Here is a 16186-nt window from a genome sequence, read left to right on the forward strand (position 1 = left end):
TGAGCATTACTTTTGAATTGTAGTTGGAAAAAAAATAAAAATAAAAAAATAAAAACTGTCCCGGACAAATTAGAGCACTTTGCTGATGAGCAGTGGGCCAAAATCAAAACATCTGTCAACAGGTGCAGAAGTCTGATTGAGAGTTACAGAAAACACTTGACAGCAGTGATTGGCTCAAAGGGTTGTTCAACAAAATATTAGTTTATGGGTCCTATTATGCTGGGGTTTTTTTTGTTTGTTTGTTTTTCAAACATTTCTGTTGAACCACAATTCAAAAGCAATGTCATGATTTTCATTATCATTATTATATATTTTTTTTTTTTAAATTAAGTATTACTTTCGTCAATTTCAACTTATTTCAGTGACAGCTGTTTTTTTTTCCTTCTTTAATGGAAGGATATGAATACATCTGAGGATGACTGTATCTCCTCTGATTTCTCCCACCAGATGTACATGAGCAACATTTTCAGAAATGCAAAAAAATAATTTAACTTACACACATTTGTCAAGCCTCGAAATAAATGTTTAAAAGATTACTATATTGCAGCTCAGTTAAGAAAATTGTTGTGTTGCTGTGACACAGAATATTAATTTTCAACATGTTTTTGCACTAAAAAAGTACAAATTACATGACTTCAAGAGTTAAATGTGACACTGTTTTGAGGTAGTTGTAGGAAATTGTTTGTGGAATAATTTAATCAATCTGGGAAATGCTTGTCAATTCAGAGATTTAAAAAGCTGTAAAAGTTTTGAGCTGTTGTGCATCTGACCCTGAGGTTGCCTTCAGTACTACTTATCTAGTGGATATTTGAAGTGCAGCCAGCAGGAAAGCCACCACTTAAAAGTGGTTAAGACCAGAAATACCGACAACAGATGATTGGATTGATATTATTTATGATATCTTCAAGATGGAAAGAGTTACTTTTAATATCAAACTGCAACAGGACAAGTTATTGGAAAAATTAGAAAGTTTTAATGAGCATCAGGACACACCTGTTATTGTTTTTTTTCCATATTCTTTCTCATTTCATTTATATTTTTATGTTTTTAATGGTCCCTATATGGCTTTGTGCCTATTTAAAGTCATTATTATTGTTTTTTTGTAAAATTGTATTTGGCAGAAATCCATTTTTGCTCCTAAAAATATTAAAAGACAAAAACTGACAGTTCTAACTAAACCATAATCACGTGCCTTACAAACACAGAGTCCAAATAAACTGTTTAAATGCAGACCCACTGATTGTGTTGATTGGTTGCCTCATTTCACATATTTTTCTCATGAACTCTCCTGTAGTTCATCTTCTTGGTTTCTAATCCAGACATGGCTTTACATTACTTCCCTGTTCATGTGTGAGTCTACACATTAAACCTCATCATGCTCATCACGAACTCTGTGTCATCTCTGTCTCACGGTGGTTGTTGTTTTTTTGTCTACTCTGGTATTTCTGGTTTTGGAGCTGGGCAGGTCTAGTTGTTTCACCAATCAATCCAATGTTTATGATCTCATAAGACACTGTTGAAAACTTCTGGATGCTCTTGTTCTTCTTCTGTGCACCAACTTCAATAAATAAATGTCAGTTCCTTTGTCTTAAATATATTTCTCTCACCCTCAAAACCAGCTCCAACTATCATAAATAAATATTACATTTCTTTTAAATATGTATAATATATAATACACACAAAAACAATTTTTTTTAGGGTCAAAACCTTCAATTGTTCTGTGTAATCTGCATTATTATTCGCACTGTAGGGCCTTAGCCTTATTATCAATTATAATCAGCTGAGGTTGTATTTTATATCATTTTTGCAGTGTTTTGATCCTCAATAAGCTGAACATTTCTCATGTTAATTCACACTATGAGTAACACTGAAGGGTTTTAACCTCAACAGTCAAACTTTTTAGGTGAATTCTTGGCATCAATCTTGTTTTCTTTCATTTGGAACAACAGCTGTCACTTTAAATGTGCTGCATAAGTAACAGTATAATAATAACTTGACGTCACACATAAGTGCTTTTATTAATCAGCCTGACAAATTCAGCTTCACTGAAAATGTAAACTTTATAAAATGATTGACAAAAATGGGAAATGTAAACAACAGTGAGAACTTTTTTGTTTTTCCTGATGAAAATTAAACAACCATTTGAACCGTATATGCTGAACTGAATGAGGGTCAAAACCAGACTGTAATTCCTGAATGTAAAAAGCTTATAACTGCCAGACAGTGACGAAGAAAACGTAAAAAGGAAAGATGTAAAATTCTCCAAAATATACATGGTACTGGCATTTTGTGAACATAAATACAACCAGAATTTCAGACTTGGCAAGACAAAGTGCTGAACCGATAACAGTAAAAACGATGCACAAAGTTCACTCCGCTTCATCTCCGGTCACATCGATCTCGTTTTCCTCTTCTTCATCTGCAGTGGTGTCCATGTTGTTGACTCCATCGTCACACAGTCTGGTCTGAGGCGCTTTGTCTGGGGAGTAAAGCAGAATATCCACCTCCTCTTCCTCCTCTTCTTCTTCTTCACGATCACAGCCTGACGTCCTGCTGATCCTGTCAGGCTCTGACACAGTTGGACCAGTTTTTTCAGGCGTCCGGAGGTGTGAGTTCTGATCCAGAGCCGTGTTGTCCTCTTCAGGCAGGTGGGAGTCACTATGGAACAAGCCTGCCGACTGTCTCACATCTGATCGTCCTGAGCCACAGAACTTTCCTGCAGAAGACAGACAGTACATGCAAATAAGTTTTTATTTACACAAAAGCATGTTAGTGTTACGTTTTTACTCACATTTTGAATTCTTTGAGCCCAACTAACATTATTACATTCACACTTATTGTTTTTTGGGTCAAGGCACAAACATTTTACTGAAGTTCAGCAACTTTAAACGCAATGTTTAACCCTCAAAGCAACCCAAAGAGCGTTTCTTCTGCAGCCACATTTCTCCTCACTGTGACATTTTTCACTCTAATTTAAAGTCCTGCACCTCTATGGAAAGAGCACATTCATGGCTGGTAAAAAAAGAGAACTCAGAAATGCCTTCTGTGCAGTTGTGATGCTGTTATAATACCATAAATTATATCAAAACCAAAGTGGAATTTCTTTGATTTTCCTAAGTGCCCACAGGCGACTTCACATGCTACAAATATTTTATTACTTGCAGGTTTAATTAGTCTCCATGCTCGTCTCCTCTGTGTCGACTCGACCTGCTGTTCAGCTGAAAACTCCCTGAATTGCTGCCATGTGACCGTTAGCTGCACCTGAGTCATTTATGGCTTCACAGTTATGCAGAAGAGCGCACATTTTTTCCTTTTGTTTTTGCAGCATCTTGTGTCAACAGTTTATTTTTGGCAATATTTAAGTGAGATGTGAGATAAAGCGATTGTGATGATGTATAACACCAACACTCCAGGGCGATTAGCACGACTGAAAAACTATACAGCAGGTAAAATCTACAACTAAACTTATTCTGAGGAGCATTTCAGTGTGCAATGTGCTCATACTAGAGAGGTGCCAAAATGTACTGAAATCAGACATATACAGTATGTATAATAATACAGCCTGAATACAGTCAGTGTGTGAGTGTAGTCTCACTATGTAATGCACAAAGGAAACAGATGAACTGCTCACAGCTGGAAAACTACTGAAATCCTAATGAGAGGTGATCAAACAGCTTCAGAAAAATGACGGAAAGCAAAAAAAAAAAGATTAATATGTCAAACATTTTGCCTTTTTTTTGTGAGGTTTTAATGTTTCCTCAACATGTTCTCTGTCCCAAACTGGGCCAATCTCTCACAGACAACTAATAACGCTGCCAAGACAACAGGTGTCTCCACCATCACTGTGAGGCCACAAGAACTCATTTTTCACTGCCATGTAAAGTCCTCTATGGAAACAGCACAATCATGGCCAGAAACTAGAGAACTAAAAAAAAAAAACGTCTTCTGTGCTGTGCCTGCAGTTATAATGCCATAAATCATAAAAAAGGAAAGAATGAAAGTTGAATTTCTGTGATTACTTATGTTACAAAAAAAAACGTAATCAGCATTTCTGGCCCACAAAGTCCCAGAGGTGCAGAAGAGCTCGCTTTGACAAAAACCTGGAAGCAGCCATAAACAGCGCGACCTGCTAAAGAAACAACACGTCTAGTTTTCATGTTGCTTTGCCCTGTAGTCGTTGGGTCCCACTGAGTTATTTCAAGTGTCATTCCCAAGTCCCAGTTTAATAGACACCAACATGTATGGCACTGTTTGTCTGATATGGTGACTTTTATTTACAGCAACTGCAAAACTGTACACTATAATATTTAGTAGGTGGGGTACACTATTAAAACCTTATTCTGCAGCTTCATTCCTAAGAATTCTGATTTCTGACAATTAATTTCTGTTAAAAGTCCAAAAGAACAGGCTTCAAACAAAGGGGTACTATGCTTTTACTGTTGTTTGTCTTTTACAAACTAATCCAGATTGTCAGAACAGCTCAGGTAGTGCCTCAGTTTAAAAAGCTATCAATTCTTTCTCTGATGCTCTGTTACTGCAGGTTTTCTAATGCAAGTTTTCATATTTGGTGAAGCACTTTGTACCTCCAGTTTTGAAAGAATGTTAAAGAAATATAGTTTATTATTATTACTTTATAGAGTTTATAGGATTATTATGCAATATGTATAGAATTTCAACTTCAAGCCGTTTCATTCTTTCTCATTCACTTTCTTAAATTATCTTCTTGACAACTTTGATCTGCTGTAACTGAAACAGCTAGATCTAACCTATGTAACTTTATACTTACAGTTTGCATATCGCAGCAACAACCAACAGACAGCAGTCTAACTTGTCAGTATTATATTTCTCAATAATTCTCGTGCTGGGATAATAACGAGTTGATAAAGCTCTATTTTCAGAAACCATATCAATGTGAGCAGGTTGGTCTGCTCGGAATCATTCAGTTTAAAACAACCAAATTAGATTTAATATGCTGGAAACACTACCTCTTTCATTTGTTTAGAAGTCATTTGGGATAATAAGACTAGCAGGTAAAGTGCACTCACTGCAATTTAGTTCAATTAGCAACAACAACCAGATTTTTTCCCCCCAAATGATTTCAAAGTAGGAACAATTTCAGTTTTCTTTGGCTGAATACGGCTCCAGTGTCTCTTTATAACCTGCAAATTATTCAAAACATTTCATCATTAAACTTTTTTTTTCATTTCTCCCCATGTGCCTAGTAAAGTAAACTAACCTGAACACAACATTAATATGCTATAAACGCAGGAGAAAGCTGAATTCAGTACCTTCGTCGGGATTCGTCAGTGGCGGCTCTCGATCTTCTACCAAGACATCGAAGGAGGACGCTGGAGGGTTTATATCACCAGACAAACCAGCATCCTCACTGGTAGAACTGTTGGTGTTTGATTTGCTTAACTGAGCTGCTGATTTGTTGGAAAGCTGACTGTGACTTTCATTAACGGTGACATTGAAAGTGACACCATCTTCTCCACTCATTGCACTGTCTTCAATATCTATGATCTCCTCTTCAGCTGATTTGTCTAATTTGCTGCCGTCTCTGTTAGCCTTCACTTCACTTCTTACATCTCCTAAAGGTTTGTTTGCTTGCTGGCCTTCTTTTGACTTCCTTGTTATAGAGTGTTGCCGTTTGATTAGCTTTTGAAAGTCCTTCAGAGTGATGACCGGTAGCCGACTGAGTTTTCCTGGATTTTTAACGTCATTATTATTCTTGTGGTCTGTCTCAGTCTTGCCGTCACATTCAGCACTTAAGTTGTTCTTCAGTGGAATTTCCTCCACATCACTCGCATTTATTCTCCGATTTTTGCGCCTTTTCTTTGGTTTTACATCCTCCTTCTTCTTCGGCAAATCCCTGTCAGCTGGCTGCTCACTGACCACATCATGGCTCCTGTTTTCAGCGATGACAGAAACAGTCTTGAAAAGGTTCTCTTCAAGTCTCACTTTTGGCGGTCTTCCACGTTTCTTCTTCGGCGGTTCTTGCTCATTCACGATCTTAGCTCTGCAGACTACAGGTATCAAAGCAGAGGAGTTTCCTGGGGCTGTGTTATTTGCTGATTGCTGAGCTTTTCTGACATATCCCCTGGTTCTGATCAGAGACTGCCTTGTGCTGAGATTCCCTGGCCCTCTGCTCTTTTTTCCTACACTCTCAGTGATGGTAAACATGTCATTTGGTTTACCTAAAAGTCTGCTCTGCTCGTTAGAAGAGCTGGCAGAAGCTTCCTTCACGAGCACATCGTTACCCGACAGACTCCCTGAACAAAAGTTATTTTTTCCATCGCCGAGTTTTAAATCTTTGCATGCCAAAACAGATCCGGCGGCATCTTGTTGATGATTTCTACGCTTTCTTTTCCTACTTTTAGGTGCAGCAGTATCCCCTGTAGTATCAACTTGTTTACATTTTAAACTTTCCTTCACCTTCTCGGGGTCAGACTTCGGTTCTGCTGCTGCTATCGCATTCACAGAACAAGATGCTGCACACGTTCCTCCATTGTTTTGACTCAGCTCCATGCACTCCTGGAATTGGTTTGACCAGCAGCTGTGGTTTGTATTCCGTGGTGCAGATGCATTTTTATTTTCTCTGCAAGTGATGGCGCTGAGAGGAAACTGCAGTGATCCAGTATTTTCTGTGAGCCAGGGGGGCTTTGGCAGCAATGGCTGCTGCTGGACATCACTGACAGGGTTTACTGAGTTGTCGATGAAAAGCCGACGTTTTGTTGTGGCGGTACATGGCCCTAATGGAGAGAGACACGGTGGAAGCCGCAAATCGTCCAGGCAAGGTAGGGAAAAAGTATGTTCAGACTGCGTCTCATTTCCATTCAACAGAGGCAAAAACTCGAGAAGGTGCTGATTTTCCTGTGAAGATGGCTGCTGAAATGCAGGGTAATGCAGTTTCTGCTCACTGGAGGAGAAACCTGAGCGCATGTCTGATGTTGTTGTGGATGCTTGGGGATATAGAGAACTCTGACTTTTAAATGGTGACACATCCTGACAGCTCATGCCATCGCTTTGCCCCAAGGATCTATCAGATGAGTCGTACAGAGGAGAGCGCTGCTGCTGGATCTGCACATCAGGCTGTACAGCGGAAAAGCTTGTGCAGCTGGGCTGGCTGTGAGCTGGAAAACAGCAATGAATGCCTGTACAACAGGCAGGAAGATGAGCATCAATTCATTTTGAAGAGGACAGATGTCAGGTTAAACTCAGTCTGTTGCTGCGTTAAATTAAGAAATGTTCAAACACAGAGAAAGATCAAGGTTTCTGCCTTCTTCAGTACTTGTTCACACGTTAGCTCACGGTAAAATGGAGAAGACAAGATAAGACTGAACTATGCTCTTTATTAATCAATACAGAAAGGTCAGACTGTGAGCTGACACAGTTTACAACTTTGCAATGCACTGTCATTTACAGTTTCAAGGAGGAAATGCACAGCTGTTGGTGCTGACTGCTTATTTTACTCATCATGTGTCTTCTAGCATAGAAAAGCCACCGTACGGTAGAGCTAAGATAATAAACCTGATTACCACCAGAGGAGGTCTTTAAAATTAATTTTCCAAGCAAAACATTCTCCAGCTCCAGCTACAGGAGATTGAAATGTTTGGGATTTAGACAAAACATAGTGTTTGATGAGGTTTGCTTGGGTTTTAGTAAAGCGGGAAGACAAAACAAACAGTAAATTTGCAAAGAGCCATATTAAAATTTCATGGGTGCCCTGGTGTAATTAAAATGAAAATAAAACACAGGCGAACGAGAAAACAAATTTGGAATACTGAGTTTTGTCTCTTCTTGTGAAACTATCGAAATGAATTAAGTTCTGTCATGCTTCAGAGAACATGAATAAGCAATCTCTCCCTACTTGGAATAAAAATCGCTGCTTGTTTCATTAGCAGGAACTATACTGCATGCAGGAAAAAAAAGACCTTCAATTGCTGGTCTAGACTTTGGCAAAAGCAAATCCTGTACATCTCATTATGTTTAAAATATAAGATCAAGCATATGGTAACTAACCTTTATATATTTTCATCCTAGTTTGTAAGTTTATACCAAAAAAAAACACAACACAAATGGATTTTCACCAAATGGGACCTTTAAATTTGAGCTGATGGACAGTAAAATCGTTAAACAATGCCCTTATATCACATTTCAGAAAGACTTTTCGGATATATTACAAGAAAAAATGTTTACAGAAGAAAATGCATACCTGTATCGGTTGATAAATGGCCACTATCCTCGCAGAACACACACCCTGCTGCACTGACAACATCATGCGTCTGCCTCTGGACCGGGTCATCCTGATTAACTGCGACCTGGCAAATGGCCGGTGCTCCGTCATGGCTCGGCTGTGGCTTCTTGCAGTCGCTCTCCAAGCTGGGCAGGATGTTCAGGCCCATCATGATATCCTCCAGCAGCCTCTCTATCTGCTCGTCTGACTCCTCCACAGAGCCCTGAGGCTGGAGGAGGGCCACTGACTCCACCTCGCTGCTTTGGTTTGGGGTGAAACAGCCGCTGGAGAATGACTGGGAGTCAGAGGTGGTGTTGGGGTGATGTAGTCGTTTGGGGGAGCTGGTAGCAGACTGAAGGTTCTGGGTTTCTGGTTTCTGACCTGTGCACTGATTGACGGTGGAGGGATGAGGATGGTCCATATGTGGAGTTTTGCAGGTGAAGCAATCCTATGAGAAAATGAGCAACAGGTCACACATATTTTGCTATGCAAGTTGAGCTCGATAAGATTTGAGTCATATTAACTATTTAACACACTAAAACCCAAAGCAGTTTCAAGGTGGTAGCATTTGTATGCACTGTAGGCTCATTTTTCTCATCAATATAAATTCTTGCACATAATGGAAACAGCACAATTATGGCCGGAAGCATGGCCGTCTCCGGCCGGCTCTCTCTTTCCCTGCAGCTGAAACACTCATCCATGCCTTTATCACCTCCAGACTGGACTACTGCAATAGCCTCCTCTATGGTTTACTCTCCAAACTCCTCAAAAAACTTCCGCTTATTCAAAACTCTGCCGCCCGTCTCCTCACCCACACCCGCTCACGTGATCACATCACCCCCGTCCTCCAACATCTTCACTGGCTCCCTGTCAAACAAGGCATCACGTTCAAGATCCTCCTCCTCACCCACAAAGCCCTCCATCATCTGGCCCCCCCCCACCTCACAGACCTGCTCCAGCCCCACACCCCTTCCCGCAGCCTTCGTTCCTCCGCTGCTCACCTCCTCGCCCCACCACCAAGGACCAAACACCCAACCTGGGAGCCTTTTCTGCTGCTGCTGCTCCCACCCTCTGGAACTCCCTTTCATCTCCATCCGACACTGTTCTGACCTCCACACATTCAAGTTCCTTTTAAAAACTCACCTTTTCAAGATCGCTTTTAATGTTTAACTGTTTTACATTTTATTTTTAATTTTTACCTGCCTTCTTATACCTTGTTTTTTTTTTTAAAATCTGCTTTTTATTCAACTTGTTTTGTTCTTGTTTTTATCTTACACCCTGTTAAGCGACTTTGAGTATCTTGACACGCGCTATACAAAATAAATGTATTATTATTATTATTGTTGTTAATAATTAAAAAACTTAATCTGTGCAGTTTAACTAAGCTACAACACAATCAATCATGAAAAAAAGAACAAAAAAAACCAAAACACATGTCGAGTTTCTGATTATTAATTTTCCAAAAATGTCTAAAACCTGAAATCAACATTTCTAACATTTTCCAAGTGAACATATGCATGACTATTACTGGGAAAAATAGTGACTGTACATAAAACTGATATTTTACTAAATGCATTTTTAATTTGTTGCTACACTTGTCACCTTGTTGCTCTGTGGAAACACAGCCTGCAGTTTTGGCAACAAGTCCTGTTGGTTTCAGCTGAGGCACTAATGGCTTTCATTTGTGCCAAGAAGGACAGAATTTCTTTTATTTTTACAGAATCTAGCAGCTCCAAACAGCATATTTTTTGCCATTTTATAAATTAAACATGAAGAAGAAAGTGATTCTGATTATATATTCCAATTTTAAGCTTAGATTTGGCTGTTTTCCCGATATAAACAAAAATCGCACATGATTAGTTCAAGGACTGTGGGGAAGCTGAAAATCCTGTGTTTCTTCCTCTTTTTACACTGACGTGTTATGATAGACGGTGTAATTTTCACAATTGAAAGAAAAAAAATATCACGCCTTTCAAACCTGCCGGGGGGGGGGTTGGGGTTCAGAGAGTTCAATACAAAACATGGCTTTGCATACAAATGTAAAAATAACCAACCCAGCTTTTCTGCATTATCAGTACGTGTTACCTGAAGTGATAGCAACACAAGTTGAAAAGTGACACAGCAGTGCAGAAAAGCCACCAGAGCACAGAGTGTTGCCTTTAGATTTCACTAGAGATGTTGCACTGTTGTCACTCCAAGTCTACTTTTACTACCCCAAGTTTTGAATTTCATTCCTCCAGGAAAAGTTTTTCTATCTTTATCTTTCCTCATGTACCTCTCAGTAGATGGAGTTTAAAAGTTTTTCTCATAAAAAAAAAACATGCTTTAAAGCACACTTTAGTTGACATTTTGTTAAAATGTTACACTTTATTTTACACTTCTAACACTGATGACTGCAGTTTGTAGAAAACAAATGCCTAAATGTAACAAGCAAGGTTCACAAAATGTTTTAAAAACTGGGCAAAGTGAAGCAAAAACACAATATTTATGTTAATTATGTACAAGAATCCCATAAAATGTTTAAATTATCATGTTTGTGTTGCAAAAGTAATTGAAATTCCCTTAAATTTAAATTTTAAAAGACCTGTAATTTTTATTCAGTCTATAAGCTAGGAATATTTATGTGGCCTTCTTTGTCATTTTAAGCTTTCCTAACTTTTAATGATCGGTTTCTTTTGTCATTTTGCCCACTAGTCAAATGTTCAAGCTTCCAAAGAGTAATTATTATGGCTGCGGTGCTGCTGATCTCAGGTGGAACAGATGATGAAACAGACCTGCTGTCTGTTGAGCCTGAGGCAACATCCAGTCTAGACGTACTAAGTCAGGATTTTACTCAGCATTTGCATCATACTGCCTTTCACTTTTTCTCAAGGGTAGCGAGGGAGCTCCAACAACTCCCCAAACTATCAGCCTGTCCACGAACACAATTCTCCACAGCACCACCTCCTCTATAGCCTGATCTATTTTGCAAAGAATTTGCATTAACTATACATCAAAGTAGCATCTGGTGGTTTCAAATTACCACGCATGTTGCATAGTTAATTTTAAAAAGACATTATTATTTCTCTTAACACTTCCATTCTGTGGGCTTATTTCTTATGGAGATGTTTATTCATGACATTTTTAATTTGTTTCTATACTTGTCTCCGGCGAAAAGTCCCTGAATTGTTGCCACATTGCGGTTGTTCACAGCTGAGTCAGTAATGTCTTTTCAGATGCACAAAGGAATGCAGAATATTTTATATTTTTACAGAATTTCATAGCTGCAAACGGTTCATTTTTGGCACATTTTTAAATATGACATGTGTAATAAAGAGCCTGAAAATCACACGATTAGTTCAATGACGGAGGCAACGATCCAATGATTCTTTCTCTATTTGACAGTGTCTCGCTATAATAAATGGTTTAATTTTAGTGAAAAAAATGTAATAAAATCCAATCAAATCACACCTGCTGGCAGGATTTTTCAGTTTAGACATTTTGAATGGCTGTGGTGTTGAAAAGTAAATTTGAACATGGCACTATTAATGAATAGCACTTGCGTTGTCCAAGCTTGTTGTTTTAGTGGATGTTTATTATAGTTCTTGCTTGCGTTTATATCAAAAGCATTAGGTTTAATTAAAGATCCTCTCTGGTGTAACTCAAGTGTATTATGTTGGTAACGTGCACATATGATGCAGAGACCAAATAGATATACAGATTCTAAAGCAGTCCTTCTCAAATAGTGGGGCGATGCCAGGGGGACGTGTCTGACCCCGGGGCAGTGTTAATTTTGTCAACGAAAACTTAAACAAAAACTTTTCGTTGACGACCCATTTTTCCGTGACTAATTTGCGATGAGAATGGAAATTTAAGAAGTACTGAAAGCAAAAATTAAAATGAAACCTCTGTTCCTTATCAACTGACAAGTAAAGACGTGACGAAAAAGATGACGCTGGCCTGCCGGACAATCTGGATTGCAACCATCCTCTATGCCAGTGCTATTCAAAGTGTGTGGCGCACCCCTGGATTCACAATTTAACAGCGATCACAGTTCTTCTATAAACATGATCGCCAGTAGTATGCACATTTAAAATGCGCTCAGCTCGTAGAAAAATCCATTCAAAAGATAAAAAAAGAAGGAAAAAAAACGCTGCTAATACAAAACTTTTCAACTTGAGAAAATTTGTGTTGAATGTGCTTTCCACTGTTTTCCGACAAATGTTTGGTTGCTCAGCTGTCAGAGGAGCTGCACCGCGACACCTGGTAGCATCTACCGTAGCAGCATGTGAGGCGTTTAGGGAACATCGGTAAAATGTAGCATCTACCCATGGGCATTTTCAGCAATTGTTTAGCCTGTGTCCAGTTAATGACTGGTACTAGAAGAAGATTGGTGACAGAATAAATATATTTTAAGGGTAAAACATTTTACAAATGCCAAGGTCTTGTATCACTGAAAATCATTGCAACATAGCTAAGTTATGCAAAAAACAACTATTCATCAGCTGCATGGTGCATTCATAGCTGTGGCAATGCTGGGCCACCAAATCATTTGTAGGTGCGACCAATGAAGAAAGTTGGTAGCACCAGTGCTACCAGTGGAAAAGTTAGTCTGGAGTCCTGTAGGAGAATCGCCAAGTGCAAGAAACCCCATCCAACAGCTGAGGATCTCATACTCCCCACTGCTCTTGATATGGTGTCAACAATGACTGATGAGACAACCACCACAGAATTGAAGGCTAGCTTCACCCCCTCCCCCCACCCCCCACCATTTTTGTCCTCTGAAAGGGAAATTAGATTTTAGGGGTTTAGTCAATGACAGGAGAATCGTCTAAAGTAAACTTGCTTAAAAACATTTGATATTTTGTTTGTCTTGCATTTAAACTGAAGACTTATCAGTTCCTGCCAAAATCATTAGAAGAGGCATATATTGCACTGCTTGTTAGCATGGAAATCAATATATTCCAGCTTTGTAGCTGTTTGTAAACGTGATTTAGTTCTGTAGATCCCAAGGTAACAGTTTTTTAACATAATCTTTTTAGGAATATCTTCTTGTTTCCTGTATTACTGCAGGATACATTCTATCTGCACTACCATGCATCACCTAGATGACTTACTGACTATTTACTACAACTGGCAGGCGAGGTGATACTAATTTTAATGCTTTTTTTTTTCTCAAATCATCCAATCAAATCCCACTGAACTCGATGACACAGTCACTCTTATCTACCTGCTTCAGGGGGGAAAGAACTGACAACGTCTCTTCTGAGTCTTGGATGCTCACCACCTCCCACACTTCTCCTTTAGTCCTCCTCCTCAGCTTCACCTGCACAGAGGAGGCAAAGCGCAGCGATGATGGCAAAACAAAGGATGGAAAAGCTTCCTACACATTTAGTACGACAGTCTGAAGACAGCGCAAAGACACTCATAGCTGAGACATGGGACGATTCTGTCACGAAACTAAATGCTTAAATTTAGATGTTTCTTTTCTGTTTGTCAAACGCTTAAGAATCAAGATATTTTTACAGTCGTGACTACGCTTGAAGGGGGAACGAAGACATGACTCAAGTGTTTAGGTAACAGTTAGCGAGTGCCCTGAAAAATATGCTGGATGGAAAATGAATCATAAGCTCCAGCAGCAACAGACAACAACCAAACAATACGAACTGATCAACAGCCTCGTACTCTAGAAAAAGTAGACGACGTCACGCACCAGTTGCTCTGACGGTAATATCCAGAACATTAAAAAGAAAAGTCACTCAGAGAAGCTGGAGCGAACAAGCAAGTGTTAAAAGTCTTAGGGATCTTTTAACCCTTTATAAGCCACAGACAGAAGACTGATGACAGGAAAAGAAAGCGATACAACTAAGTTCTCGGCCAAAATGGAAGTGTGGACAGGATGGATGCAAGATATTAGATGTTTGGAGGTCTGATATACTGATATTTTCAAGCTTGTTTCGTCTGTTTTATTTCCAACTAACTGCATGACATCAAGTCTCTCCTGTAGTGGAAATACAGTATCTTTACAACTGTTCTTATCATGATGACACACTAGCAGGTGCAGACATAAACTGCATTGCTTTCACATTTACAGTCACTAGGCCAAATAAGAAAACTACCATACCTTATGTGATAAACATTTTAGATTATTTTTATGTGCCATTTTCAAACAAGATTGTAAACTTGTTGCCTAGCAGCTGCTATAAGCCACTCAAGGTTAATTTAGGGTTGTTGCCAATATTACATTTTTAAAGCTTTATCAATTATATTGTCATGTGTTTCTAGTGAAGCACCCAGGTTAGGGTTTTTATTGACAATGTGGCCTCTTACACATGTGTGTTCTGACGTTAAAGAAAATAAAGTTTGCTGTTAAATTTAATTTGAATAAATAAAAGTACCAGGCACCACTTGTCCCTGTCTGCTGCAAAGCTCTTTGTACACGCTGTGCTTTTCCCCCCCATTTGTCTTACTGCATTGCAGGCTGGTCACAAGCAGGTGTGACTACACTCAAGTCTGTGTACTCAGGCTATAAACAAATCCCTAAAATAACAGATAAAAAATCAAGAGACCGTCATCACTGCAACATGCTAAAAAATCCAATTTTCTTGATTTTGGCAATTTTCTCTTCAACTCTGATGCATGAACGAGCGGTTACTGTTTGTGTCCAAGACTTATTTTCTTCAGGACTATAAAGTTTATCATATTTTAGCCTACGCCTGATGTTTAAAAAATGTAACAACCTGGCACCACCTCTTCTTAGAGGATGCTCAACCCACCCAGCAATGGTACTGCAGGTAGGCTTTTGGTCAGCCTGCTTCCTCACTTAAAGCTTTGGGAAATTCTATCTCCAAAAACATTTAAGACTCAGGAAAGTTTGCTGTGTTTAAACCAGTTTGGCTAAAGTCAGCCTTTTACTGATGATATTTACTGACTGTATTTATTATCTCACACTGATGGACTTCTAAGTTTTGTGTTGTTTTATGTACTTATTGTTCTGTAGTTTTTTTGTGTTCGTGCCCAGCGACAACAGATGCAAATTAGCTGCTCGCTTAACCCTGGGACAATTACTTTCAACTGTGTCCAATAAAATACAAAAACAATCCTAAAGATTGCCTTTATAACAAGGCAGTGGAAATTTGTCCTTAACACGGTGAACAATGAATTTGTAATCTCACTATAATACAGCCACATTGTAATACAGGAGAGTGAGAGTATCTAGTGCTTCTTACCTTGATGGAAATCTGTGTGGTCTCCATCATCTTCTGCATCTGTTTCATCTTGGTGAGGCTCTTCACTCCTGCACTGGCATGTGCATGACTCCTCTCTGCAGAGTTTCCTTCTTTCTCTCCTGACGTCTCATCTCCGTTGACTTGTCTCGCCTGATTTGCATTTCCGCCTCTTTGGGCCATCTCGCCATTTGTTTTCCCAAGCTTCAGTCCTGTCCTTTCCTCGTCCAACACCTGAGAGCTGTCTCCAATTTCAGAAGATTCTTGGTGGACGCTGCCTTCCTGAGCTCCCTGGGATCTAGAGTCATCATGAAGGGAAATACTGTAGGACACTGTGTCAATGGACAAAGCTGACGGAGGATTTGTTTCAGATGATCGGCCGCTTGTCGACTCTCCATCGCTGGGAATGCTTGGCTGTTTATCAAATGTGATGCTTTCGGGTTGCAAAGAAAGAGAAAAATTCAAACTCTGAACCACCAAAGATTCAGTGTCTGGTGTTGGAGGGTGAGTTTGGTCAGAGAGAGTAACAGAAGTCCTCAATGACTTTTTGTCAGTTTTAACAGTCTGTGTACCTGTAGACACACAACTTTTGTCTCTCCTTCCAGACAACTCAGTCTGAACTTGTGCATTCTGCATTTTCCCATTTCCAAGCCTACATCTGCCTTCTTCTGTGTGAATGCAATTCCCTCTGCAGCTCACAAGACTCTGCTTCTTCTCCAGGAGCTCTTTCTCCTTCATCCTTCCA

The sequence above is a fragment of the Stegastes partitus genome, unplaced genomic scaffold (genome assembly GCF_000690725.1).
Source record: "Stegastes partitus isolate 25-593 unplaced genomic scaffold, Stegastes_partitus-1.0.2 Scaffold1025, whole genome shotgun sequence".
NCBI lineage: Eukaryota > Metazoa > Chordata > Actinopteri > Pomacentridae > Stegastes > Stegastes partitus.